Source organism: Gopherus evgoodei, chromosome 18, assembly GCF_007399415.2.
Source record: "Gopherus evgoodei ecotype Sinaloan lineage chromosome 18, rGopEvg1_v1.p, whole genome shotgun sequence".
Taxonomy (NCBI): Eukaryota; Metazoa; Chordata; order Testudines; family Testudinidae; genus Gopherus; species Gopherus evgoodei.
Window position 1 is genome coordinate 8,445,531 of NC_044339.1, and position 13,488 is coordinate 8,459,018.

Consider the following 13,488-nt stretch of genomic DNA (forward strand, 5'->3'; position numbering starts at 1 on the left):
TCTCCTCTGGCTACACAGATGTGTGAATGCTGCAGAGAGAGACTGGCCATTTTGACACACAAATGAGTGTCAGCTACTTGTCCCTTGCAGCTGCTGAGCTAAATGCTCCCAAACAAGGCAGAGAGAAAAGATGCAAACTGGAGATTTGCTCCATGTCCTTCAGACATGGGGCAGGGTCGGCGGGGGGGGGAAGGTGCTGAGAATGACAGTGGTGTGTGTACAGGGTGATTGTCATGGTTACCTCTCTGACAAAACAAATGGCACGACTTAATGATGGTCACCCAAAGAGCCCTGGAAAAGTGTGTGTTAATCAGCTGGCTGCCAGCGGAGCTAGGTCCCTGCGATGTGAAGCAGAAGCCTTCGCAGGATCACAGCCAGCCCCCAGGAGCTGGAGGGGAACGCTGGAGCTTTCGCAGAGGGACACATGTTGCTGTAGCTTGCAGGGTAGGAAGCCCCAGAGGACTTAGCTGTGGGGTGTGGGGGTAGCAATGGAGCCCGGACCCCCCTGGGAGCATGGGCAGGATGCGCACTGGGGGCGGGGGGGAGCTTGCTGGGATAGTTAAATGCCACATGTTGCTGAGGTTTCTTCGTGTGCAGAGCTCGCCTCCCCCCCCGCGCCCCATGCCTGTCTGCCTCCTGATCGGGCTGTCTCGCTGGCTGCCAGAGACAAAAAGAGGCTGAAGCGGTGCCTGCTGCCGCCTCCCCGCTTGTCCGGGCTCTCTGGGCAGCCGCTCGCCCCAGCAGCCGGGCTTGGACCATGGCCGGAGCCGGCAGGCGCGTATGAAGTTGATCCCGGCTCCGCCACCTCTCCTCCCTCCAGCCAAGGTAGGAGAAGCAGCCGGCTACTCTCCGAGGCTCCTTCCGCGCCCGCTCCCAAGGCGCGCTGGCCGCTGCGCAGGGCCCGGGGCGCGGGAGAGCTGGGGCAGCGTGGGCGCATTTTCCAGGCGCTGCGCGGTGTCTCGTCGCAGCGCGCAGCGCCGTGCTGTTCAAAATCCCGGTCACAATATTTCTGCGCGCACGAAATGCGCAAAGTGCCGCTCTCCTGCCCTGCCTCTCCCCGCTGCAGGGCACGGACGTGCTCCCGGCCCCCGGGCCGGGGGGCAGAACAGGCAGGGGCGGGTGACAACCGGCGGGGGTGGGGGAAAGGAATATTGGGGGGTGGGGAGAAAAGCCCAACGATCTCTTCCCTTCTGCCCCGCTCTCTGTGCGGAGAATGAATTTCACTAGCCCCTGCTGGGGGGTGCGTGTGTGTGTGTTTGTGTGTGTGTGGGGAGGTTAGATTCACTAGCTCCTGCTGGGAGGTGCGTGTGCGGGGAGAGGTTAGATTCACTAGCCCCTGCTGGGGTGTGTGTGTGGGGGGAGAGATTAGATTCACTACCCCCTGCTGGGGTGTCTGTATTGGAGGTAGATGGGGAGCTGCCGGGCGCTGCACAGGGCACCGCTTGTGCTCCCTGTGGCATGCAATGACCTTGCCAGGGCACAGCAGGCAGTGCAGGCGGGGGGGTTGCATTACACAGCTCTGGGGGCAAGCCCTGGGAGCCAGCCCAGGGCGGTGGGGCAGGGCTAAGGGAGGGAAGGCAGCCCAGCCCCACCATGCAGTGCTGCTAGGCTTGGCTCCTGCAGCACTTGGCCAGTGGCTCCCCCTGGCCAGCAGCCCCCCAGGGCCAAGGGCTTTACTTGCAGTGGGTTTGATTTGCTCCATCCTCCCTCAGGAACTGTCTGCCCCTGCCAACTGCTGCGGGCCGCTGGGGCCAAGAGCTGGCTTCCCCCTGCAGTGACTAGGGCCCGGCTTCTGCACGAGTGTGCCGGCACCCTGCTGCCATCCAGCGTGGCATGGGAATGCTGCCCAGCAGGTTTTTAAATCCCCACCGTGGCAAGCTTGCTTGGCAGCCCTGAAAGCTGAAGCCAGGGCCTGGGCAGGACAGGCACAGCCCACAGGCAGCAGCTGATGGAGCTTCTCCCCCTCTGTCCTGAAAAGACACCCCCCCCACAGACAAGGGTGAGAGCACAGGCACGTCTCCTGGGCCCCCTCAGGCCCTGAGCGCTTTGCTTAGACTAGCCTTCCAGGGGGCCAATTAGCATCAATGTTGGTGGCCGCTGATCCAGGGGAACGAGTGGCTCTATCCTTGGTGCTAAGTGATGGTTGAAGGACAGTTTCCCACGCATCTGAGGCCCGGGGCTTTCTGCTTGCATCTCAGAGGAGCTGGCTGCACAGGGCACAGGGATGCACCTGCCTTTGTTCCCGTGGGATTATGTGCAGGTGCCTGGCTCTGGGAACCAGAAGCTCAGAGCACCAGGTTGGCCTCCCAGGACAGAGATGAATGACACCCACTGTGCTTGCAAGAGCATGTCGCAGCCCGGTTGCGGCAGGCAGCAGCAGCCTAGAACCCCCCCGCTAGGTCCAGGCAGAGCTGCTGGATGGTTGGGATCAGAGAGCAGGGGCTCCTGGGGAGGCTGCAGATTGCTCCTGAAAATCTGCTGGCAAAGACTCACTTTCCCACCTACAGTCTCAGGCCACCTGGGACAGGGCTGGAAATGAAGGGCCGGACCCCCCGCTCCCATCCTCATGGGCTCTAGTGCCTTATGGGCATACAGGTGCACGTAAGACCACCCCTCCTCCCTCCTGCCAGCTTGTAAGTGATGTAACAGACCTGGCTCTTGACTCAGCCCAGGGCAGCCTTCCAGCAGGGCACACATCTGGAGTGGGGCTTCTGCGCGGGAAGAGAGATCCTGAAGTCAGCCAGGAACCATGTCTGCAGGGCTTTTACTAGGGCTGTTTCTGTGGGATACAGCCTGGCAATGACCCTTCCCAGGGAGCACACTGCTTTTCCCTATGAAGCAGGGCCTGGGATAGATCTAGGGAAGAAGGTGCCTAGGGTTAAACAATTTAATGTTTCAAGTGCCTCTTTCACCAACCATCCTCACTGCTGGCTTGCAGCACATGGGAAACAAAGCACCTGGCCCTGCCCCTTCCACCACCTCCAGCAACTTGAGGAGAGGAGGCCAAGCTGCCATAGCACTGAAGGGGAGGCCTGCAGATGCTGCAGCCTGCTGCTCTGCCCATCAGCGCCTGCCTGCCCACCCCACCTTGGAATCCGAAGAATCACTATTGGGAAAGCTTGTGCAGCATGTGCAGCTTCTGACCTCAGTCAGTGGCAATCCACTCCCCAGATCAGGCAGGAGACCCACCACCAGGCTGGCCAACCCACCCAGCGCCATAGGGGACAACATGCATCACCAGCTGACCCAGAAAAGTTTTAAGGGAGCCCTGTGTTGTTACTGTTTTGTCAGCACATCACCACATTCCAAGACCCACCACTAGAATACAGCCCCTGCCTGGGAGGTGAAATGCAGCAGCTGTTTTTAACAGCATGCAGCAACACAGAGATACCAGATCCAAGCAAAACTACAAGGCGAGGCTAAGGCTGTGCCTACACTGCAAGAGAAGGCACAAGTAGGCACACCCGTGCTTGCTCTACCCTGGGTAATAAGAGTAGTGTAGGCAGGGTAGCAGGGGTTAACAAGCTCACCCAGACGTGCTCTGGTGTCTAGCCTGCACTAGAGTGGAGCCCCTGCTGCTGCCTGCACACTACCATTACCCATGCTAGCTTGGGTATCCCTACCCATACTACAGTCACATCTCCATGCGTGTTTGCAGTCCTGCCTAAAGGTAGGTCTACACGGGAACTGGAGATGTAGTTTCCAGCTGAGGTAGGTATTAGCTAGCACTGATTGGGCTAGTATGCTAAAAATGGCAGCTGCGCAGGTGGCAGGACAAGCGAGCTGCCCCAGGGGCAATCCCCAGGTATGTACTGGGGCACTGGCTCACCCTGCCACCCCGTGGCCAGGGCTGAACTGCTATATTTAGCACGCTAGCTGGATCCAAGCTAGCATGGGCATATCTACCTGAACTGGAAATGAGACTTCCAGCTCCACGTTTCACTGGGCGTCTGGCAAGGCTTGACCTTGCTTACCTCAGACTTCTGACAAGGACAAATGGCTGAAGGGAACATACTGTGCTATATAGCAAAGGCACCATTTGGCATCTGTGCTGGTGGCCGTGAGGGTCTGAGTGTCTTTGGAGACCAAACCTCTCTCATCCCTAGGGGGTGAGCTTTCCAAAAGAAGGTTGAGGTGAATTGGCTTGGCAGTGGTGGGAAGCTTATCCAATTACTGCTTATGTTTTACTGGTTCTGCAGATGAACAGGGCTTCATTTTCCAGTTCCATCCCGTGGGAACTGCCACTGAATTCACTTTGACATGATAGTAATAATGAATGGCCATAATATATCAGGTCCGTTTTGTTTTTAGTCTAGACAACAGAACCCGGGAGAGATGCTCATAGATCACAAGAAATGCCCAATTGTAATCATCCTGACAAGCCACTGGATGTCAGTGTTGATTGATACAAATGAAGCTGAAGGAATATTTACCCAGCGGAAGAAAACCTGTCTCTCTCTTCATCAAGGCAGCTTGAATGTGGAGGAGATCTGGAGGTGTGATCTCCTCACATCTCAGGGCTATGCCTGGTCTGTTCCTGGACAAGAGACCTCCGATGAAACCATATGTTCCAGTTAATGAAGTCACTAGTCCCTTAGTCATTATTGATTCAGTACCCAAACCTGGCATTAGGGAGGTGGTGTGCTGTCATGGGGCTCATCTTTCTGAAAAGATTTACAACGGAGTTCCTGCGTGCTTGTGGTCATTAAACATCCCAGTGAACTTTTTGCAACAGTAGGAGCAAAAGCCTTGGTATCTTGGCCTGTTTCTGGCTGGGTAATTACATTCCACCTGGCTAAAATTTCCCCTGTCGTTTCAATTGGATGCAGTATTTTTCACCTACAGCCCTAAACTGTTGCATAGCATTCTTATGTGCTGTTAAAGAGCTTCTGGGTTCCACTGTAGGAAGGGCTGCACTTCTGTGATGTGGCACACGGCCCTTCTCCATTTAATTCCAACTGGGGGGGTTTCGTTGAAATTCATTGAGTTACTTCTGAGAGTAGAACTCTGGTTCCCAGAGCTCAGCAGGGATATGCGGCTGTAGCCTGTGTGGAGCCCAGAAAAGGTGTGGCAAGATAGTGGCTTATGGCAGGGGCCTGTCGGGCATTGCCTGGCTTAGTTCATGCACAGAGACAGTTTAATATCAAATCTGCTCTTTACCAGAAGCCAAAAGCCTGGTGTTCAGACTCTCTGACCTTCTTATTACTTGTATTACAGTAGCACGGAGGAGTCAGTCAGGAGCAAGCTGCATTGTGCTAGGTGCTGGATAAATATACATGAAGACAAGGCCCTTGTCCGATCAGGGTCTTCTCCATCTTTGCCTCCCCTGATGCTAAAGGCTGGGGACAGCAGTGGGGAAGTGCTGAAGACAGCAGGATGCATTTTTGGAAGGGAGGTTGATTTAGGGTCTAAAAGTCCCGCCCTGTCCCATCATCCCAAGCACAGACTAGCAGAATAGGGCTCACTTTAAATGCGAGCTCAGTTGCAAATATTAAAGTTATCAATTGATTATTAACGCTGCCGTTCCAAAGCTGAGCGGTCAGCCTGGGATGCAGTTACAACCAACTCCTTGCCATTCCTAAATTCTGGCGTCCTCCCCGACAGGACCCAGACTGGGGTGCACAGTGGCTGGCTTAGCCTGCAAGCAGGACCAGCCATTCAGAGAGCAGCAGCCACTATGGCAAAAGCATAAAACAGAAGGGAATGTTCCTGCAAGCAATCCCATATTGGCGGCCTGAGAAGTCACACTCCATTGTATCTACTGGCCCATTCGCTAGGCTGCGGCATCATTATTATGAACTGTACTGCAGTAGTGTCTAGGACCCATTGCGCAAACATAGAAACAAACACACAAAAAGACCAAGTTCTTTTGTGCAAGGACCAAGTGCTCTTGCTTACCTGCAATCACAATCCAGTCTGTCTTTCTCTTGACATTTAATGCAAGCAAACAAACCCTAAAGAGATCGATTTACCCTCTCTTTTTAATAGAGTAGACATTTAGGAGAGGTTTTTAAAGGCTTAAAGATGCAGATGGGATTTTCAAAAGTGCACCCATCTGCATCTGTAAGCAACTAACCTTTAAAAACCTGGCCCTTAGAACCTGATCCAAAGCTCACTGCAGTCACTAGAAAGACGTCAGCGACTGGCAAAGGCCCTCGCTGCTGTGCAAAGTGGGCATAAACCGCTACTTCCAAGCTTGTTAGTGTGTAATAAAATTTATTCTTGAAAACAAGGCTCTGTACTTTGCATGTCACTGCTGCCCTTCTCGCTTATCAATCCATCAAGTCACACGCCCATAAAACTCCCCCACCTGAGGAACATCCATCCACCATAAAACCATCCAGAGTGTCAACCTGCCACATGAAAAGCACAATAACTCACACCTCCATCGAACTCCCTCGACGTTATGTATGCAGAGGATCAGACCATTAACAATACAGGAAAAGGCACCTCAGCAACCTCACTGCATCCAGGAGTTTGCCTGACAAACCACAAGTGAATCTGCACTTCCCTGCCCCACTGGCAGTTCCTCACCATCAGTTTGAAAGCAGATTCATGAACATGCCTGATGTATGGAGCATGCTGGCTGGCCGTGTATAGGGAATGCCAGTCCAGCTGCTGGAGCACTGTAATCTTCATTTAATTTCTGTTATGCAAAATGTAGCAGGTAGATATGACGATCCCTGTGTTAGTCAATGGACAGTCATTGCTGATCAGATATCCCTACTTTACTTTTGGTTACAGCTGTGCCAATAACTGATCTTTCAGTTAGTTCACTGGCTGAACTGAAAAACTGGAGTAGAAAAACTAAAGCAAATTTTTGGCCAACTTAAAAAAAATGTTTTGGGTCAAATGCAATGTTTTGGATGTTTTTGATCTTTATGATCTTTTTTGTTTACAAAAATTGAAGTAAATTTTAAGACAAATAGATGTGGCAAATTGAAAATTTTTGCTTAGAAAATGTCAGAATAAGATTTTTTTTGTTTGTTTTGACTGAAACAATTCAGTGAATTTGGATCAAATTCACAGAATTTTGTAGTTGATCCAAATCTGCATTTTTTGGAACCCCCTCCCAAAGCCAAATTTGAATGAAACTTTCCCCCCAGCACTACACTCAGTCTTTGCTGTGCGTGCAAGTGAATCTGTATCTCCTGGCGGATTTGTAATTAGGGGAGCACGGTAAAAGGGAGCGTGCAAGGACACAACCAGCTCAGTGTTTTGGGGTGGAATGGGGCTGCCTTTTGCTCTCCTGGGGAAGGTCAGCTATCACTCCAGCTCAGTGTCTGGAGTACAGACGAGGCCAGAAGGTACCAGTCGTAGGGTTCAGACAGCAAAGTGCAGAGCACAGAAGCAGAGAGCACAGTGGGAAGCATGGTAGGCAGAGTTCCTAGCTAGCAGAGAGCAGAGTGTGGAGGGCAGTTTCTCTCCACTGCTCCTTACCAAGTCACTACAAAATCCTTGCAGTGCTGTCTGACTGAGGACTCAGAGAAGGGTAGAATCATCCTTCCCATCATTTTCATGTATAAAAATTATCTCTTTTGGTCTTCCTAGTCTCTCCTTTCCAGCGCATACACTTGATGGCGTGCTTGACACAATCTGCAGCATGCAGTCGTTCCATTCAGCTGTGATCATCTGCATGGTGCCTTGCAGAGCAGCTTTTGGCATCGTCTCTTTGCTGTACTAAGGGTCTCGGAAGGTGAAGCAGCGGAAAAGTCGTGGGCACGATTCCTTGGTTACGATGCAGCGTTTGTGCCTCTAGGGCCCTAATGCAGGTCTGAGGAGGTGCCCCCACAGATAAGAGCAGCGTGAGGCAGATAATAACCAGTCCCCTCGTAGACTGGTTACGGAAGCAGCGTGGCCCAGTGGATTGGGTATTAGGCTGCGAGGGCTTGTCTTCACGTACAGCGCTGCAGTGGTGTGGCTGTAGCACTTTAGTGAAGATGCTACTACGCTAATAGGAGAGCTTTTCCCATCGGCGTAGTTAATCTACCTCCCCAAGAGGCGGAAGGTCGGTATAACTACATAGCTCAGGGGTGTGAATTTCTCATTGTTATACCCATGTAGACTTGGCCTGAATCAAGAGACCCGTGTTCTAAAACTGGTTCCGCTGTGTGCCCTTGGCTGAGTCACTTTCCCTCTCTATGGTCTGTTCAGACGGTGAACTTTTTGGGGCAGGGACTATCTCTTGCCATGAGTTTAAACATGCAGCACCTAGCGCACAGGGGATTTCTAACAACAATAACAAGGTTGCAATGGACAGGCAGGGAAATGGTCAAACAGAGAAGTGGTGGGGCCGTTAGGTAACCCAGGGATCTGCTACCATGTGCAGAGGGACTCCTCTGTTTTCCAAGATCTTAAATGCTTCATCCGGGTTGGGAGGAGAGGGGCCACAGACTGAACCTATTCAAAATGCGCTAATAGCCCCTTCCCTTAAACACATAACAGAAGGGTTGAATGTGTTTGCAGGTGGATTTGGTGCCTTTTTCCAAGGGGAGCTTTAAAAACCTGGTAATCTGCAGCCCAAGCATGCCAATGCCTTCCTGCAGGCAGTGGATATAAACAGCCATGTATACAGCAGGGGATGGAGGAATCTCAGTGTTCTAAGAGGCTTGGTATGAATAACTGCCCATAGCTAGTCCTAGTGTCTCTGGAGCTCCATCTCCACAGTTCCTACAATAGACCCCGACTCTCTTCTCAACCTTCTCAATGCCCCCAGCTCTCCCCACACCTCTCCAGTGGGTTCCCAGCTTCCTTACAGCGACCAGATTCTCCAAGTGACAAACCAGGACAGTTGCTGCAGGGGAAAAGGGACATACAAGGTCAGATAGGAAGGTTTTGGCTGGGGGAGGGGAACCAGTGGGCTCATGGAGGAGGTGGAAGAAATACAGTTTGACTCCCAGTGCCAGGTCAATCTGAATACTTCCACCTATCACTCCCAAATTCAGAACTGGCTGCAGCTTGAGCATCCCCCTCATAAGAGGCAGGACTTGGGTGTCCTGCCTAGAAAGGGGTTTCTTTAGTGAGGCTGTTGGACAGAGACAGACCTTGTGGTTCTCTCTGGTTCCCTAGCTCCCAGGCTGGGCCTGCAGAAAGGAGGCCCGTGTTGTGAGTGTGGGCCTGAGGCATTGTCTATTCCAAGCCTCTCGGGCCTGGCTAGTAAAACATGTTCATCTTTCAGTTCTGGTAACAGCCACAAAGAAGGCTCATCCCCTTGGAAGAACAAAGCTTCTTGTAGCTACTGGTGTGACCTGGGAGGGATGGGGACGGGACAAGGACGGGAAGCCAGTAGGAGCCTAATGAAAAAGACACAGCTTGGGAATGACTGATGGGGCGTGCGGGTTTGAAGCCGGCTACGGGGATGCTGTCGCTGCTGCCCACTTGACTGTGAATGAGCCCAGGAGTGCTTTGCTCTGCTGGGTCCTGGGGGAATGAGAAACCCTTCTCTTCTGAGAGCCATTGAGTCCTTGTCAATGGCTCCGAGCGCTAGGAGCACTTAGTTAGCACTCAGCCTCCCACAGCCGCTGCGGGGAGCCGAGCCACCGCAGGCAGGCAGTGTGGAGTCTGCTCCGGGGGGGCGGGTGTGTGTGTGTTATATCTCCATGCTAGTAGGATTCACCAGTCCTAGTGGCCACCAGGAAAGGTTGGGAAAAGCAGAGGGACAGCCTGGAAGCCTTTTCATGCCTAGGTACAGAAGATACTCTCAGCGATGGGTGTGCAGGAAGAGCAGTGGGCGGGGGGGATGTAGGTGGAGCTGGGACAATCTCCCACCTCACTTTTCATCTCCTTCTCCCCACTCTTCAGGAGGAAGGCTTGTGGCGAAGGCAGTGGCCTGGAATGCAGGAGCTCAGCTTAGCCACTGACTCCACGTGTGAGAATCACTTGCTCTCCCAGGGTGCATCTAAACTGCGATTAGACGCCCACGGCTGGCCCAAGCCAGCTGACACGGGCTCGAGGGTCCCAGAGCTCACGCTGCAGCCTGAGCCCAAATGTCTACACCCACATTAAACAGCCCCACGAGCCCGAGTCACCTAACTGCAGAGTCTAACTGCAGGGTAGACATCCCCTCAGTTCCCCTGCTGTAAAGTCAGGAGGAGGAGGAGGAGGAGGAGGATCTCTGGTGGAGGGGGTCACTCCCCAGCCAGTCCATCCCCACATGGCCAGTGTGATGCAGAAGCCTCTGCTACAGTAGCACCTCCTGTCAGAGACCCTGTGGCCATTTGCCCCTTCTCAGGACTCACCCTCCAGGCAGATCACTCACAGTACTCACCCCTACAGAGTCCAATAACAGTCAGTCTAATGACCTTATGCCAGGCCTTCAGCCCCACCCTGGGCCCAGCAGCCCATAACCCCTTGCAGCAGGAGGGCTTTTACACCTCTTTTCCTGCTGGCAGGGAGGAGAACACAGACCTTCCCTCTCCTATGGGCTCCAGCCCAGGGACCCTGTTCTAAGCAGCTAAGGTCTGCTGCCCCAGACACACTGCTGCTTTCCTGGGCCCCTTCCTACCTTCCTCTGCCTCTGGCCCATTTCCCAGAGCAACTCCTTCCAGTGCTTTATCGGGAGCAGGGTGGGGGTGCCAGCCACTTCCTGCCCACTTTACAGCTGAGACAGAGTCCTCTTCAGGCTCCCTGGCCACCGCTTTGAGCTTGGTCTGCAGCTCTTACCCCAGCGGTTGATAGTCTGCTAATTAGCCACAGCTGAGAAGGTCTCTTAACCCTTTATTAGTGGTTGCAGTGTGGGGTTTATAGGTCCCATCACACCTCCCTTTCTCCCAGGCTTGTCTATATGGAGTGTAAGCATTTAGCCCAATGGGGCCCTGAGACTGCATGCAGCTCCTAAGTACTGTCACAAAATAATAACTATGGCCCCCAGCCTTCTCCCCAGATGGGATTGTTATAGTTTGCAGCGCCATGGTGCCTAGGAACCCACGTCCTGACTCAGGGCCCCACCGCACTAGGTGCTGTGCAAACACAGAACAAAAGAACAGAACATGTAGAGTGTTCCCAGAGAGCTGACACTCTACATGTGCCCTTGAAAACCCACCTACATTCTCCCCCAGCAGCAGAATCACGGCTGTCCCACTTCTCTGAGGTAGCTGGGGAGAGTGTTCATTGCAGACCCTCATATACTGCCACGGTGGCCAGAGCACTTTGATTATTGCTCTCAGGGACTGTGAATCAGCAAACCATAGTGCTAGAAGTTGTGATGGATGCAGCTAATATAAATGATCTCATCCTTTTCTAAGCCCCTGCACTTGTCGTTGTCTTACATCCTCTGTCTGGCCCTTTGGGAAGATGAGAGACAAGGCCGCTACGGAGCAAATGTCCCCTGTAGCTCTTCTTGACTCTCTAACACAGCCTGTGCTGCCTCCTAGCACCTCACCGCACAGGGCCCCTATGTGCTGGCTGGGTTTAAGCAGGCACAGAAGACACTGTTGGCTATGCTACAGCTGCTCCTTCCTTGGGGGAAGCTCCTTCCCAGCTTCCACCTGGCCAGAAGAGGAGGCCAGGCACTTGATTCTGACTTCACCCCACTTAGCCTAGTGTAAATCAAGAGTAGCTCTGCTGAAGCCAATGAAGCTGCACTTGTATAAGTGAGAGGAAAATCAGGTCTCAGGACTGGAGACTGAACTCACCTCTCCAATGTAGCACAGCAGAGAAATCCCATCCGCCAGGCCTAGCTTACTCCTCTGTCCTCCTTTCTAACCTGTCTCCTTCCTTCTATTTTCCTTTTTCACTCAGTTCTTTCTTCCATTTTCCTCCCTTACGGCAGGTGATTCAGCCTCCTTCCTCCCCGACCTGGCAGATCTCACGTCCCCAATATCCTGACTGGCCTTTGCTATCTGGAGATGGGGTGTCTGGATAACTAGATTATCCTCAGTTTCCCAGTACAACTATTCTGATGTTCCCCCCTGCCGGCTTTATAGCATCTATCAGATTAGCTTGGAGGATCCTTGCACACAACTGGCTCCTGGGTTTCTTAGGGTATGTCCTTCTTGAAGTCCTGGTATGTGATTGCAGCCCATGTAGACACACCCCTTAGGGAGCAGCCAGGCTGGAAGAATCATGGTCCTATTGAGCACCCAGCTCCTGGTGACTGGCGGCTCCTTTACACAAATGCTACTAACTTTCCATAGTCTCTGGCTCACTCTCTCACACACGCAGGCACAAGCAAAGTTTTCTTTCCAAGCAGAGACACTGATCTGCAGCTTCTTTGGAGGGTTAGGCCCCAGGGGAGCACCTGTGCTTCCCACTACACATTTCCCATGGAAAGTGGGAGATTGTGGGTGGAGCATGGCCCTGGCAATCGAAACTGGGTTTTATTTCCAGGTCTGACACAGACTACTTGGGTAAGTCTCTGAACCTCTGTAGCCCAGGGATAATAGAACCTGCATCACAGGAAGGTTCTGAGGCTTACTACAGTAAGGTCTGAGTTTGAGATCCTCAAATGGGAGGTGTCCTTATTGTTACTATTAGTTTCTTATTATATTTTCAGAGTCTTGCTGTCCCTTAATAATACTCATTTAAAAAAAGAACTAGATAAACTCATGGAGGATAGGTCCATCAATGGCTATTAGCCAGGATGGGCAGGGATGGTGTCCCAAGCCTCTGTTTGCCAGAAGCTGGGAATGAGCGACAAGGGATGGATCACTTGATGATTAAGTAAGAACAGCTCTGCTAAGGAGGCAATGAACTGAATCATACTTTGCAGGAGTGATATGGAGACGGGGAGTGTGGAAGAGGAGTCATTGCATTTGCCTTGAAATGCAGGGGGGAAAAGTGAATTAAAATAGCCAGCATTGTGTTGTTGTCTGGTAATGGGCAAAGAAATCATAGGCCAAAAAGATATCTGTCTATCTCCATACATTTCTTTCTTTCATGAGAACTTTCATAGTTGTAGTTTGTTATCACGGAGAAACTTTACACTTTCAAAGAAAACAAAAGCCAGAGGGGTGTGTGTGAGAAAGTTACCCAGTTCTGCACAATATAAAGCTATAGGCAGAAGCACAGCAGCTGGAAGGAAGTTTGATCCTGTCCCTGAAATATCAGCATGCCCTTGGTACAGTCCATGCAGATTTAACTTCAAGATGTTCCCAGGTATTGGAGAGAATGGGGATTCATGGTGTCTTTCCCATCATGGTGGGAACAGTTTACTCATCTCCATGCCATGGGCTGACTTGGTCATTCACCGTCACCGGTGAGGAAGTGAATTCCTCATTATCAAGTGAGAACAAAGTTGTTCTCTAGCACCCAAGCGTACAGGTGAAGAACCATTGCCATTTTCACCCTCCACTAGATCCACGAGATGCATGCCGCCGTTGGCACAGCAAGAGGCTGAGGCAGCCGTGCCAAATCCAGGACCATCAGTTATCCCTACAAGCCCTCCTCTCCCATTAGAAAAGACAACGTTACAGGTGCAGCTTGGGGCAGAAGGGTCCCGGGAGGGGTGGGCGGAACGTGTCACTAACACCCGTCCCACTTTGCACTGCT

The 13,488-nt window shown here is 52.3% G+C and overlaps 1 protein-coding gene across 1 annotated transcript in view; it reads left to right on the plus strand.

Annotated features, from left to right (window-relative positions):
• Nucleotides 1-690: 690 nt before the first annotated feature.
• The window catches only part of VWA5B1 (von Willebrand factor A domain containing 5B1), a 71,792-nt gene continuing 58,994 nt past the window's right edge, over nt 691-13,488 (plus strand). The window contains exon 1 of the mRNA XM_030537853.1: nt 691-825. The gene's annotated coding sequence lies outside the window, so the exon portion shown is untranslated. The remainder of the gene's footprint in view (nt 826-13,488) is intronic.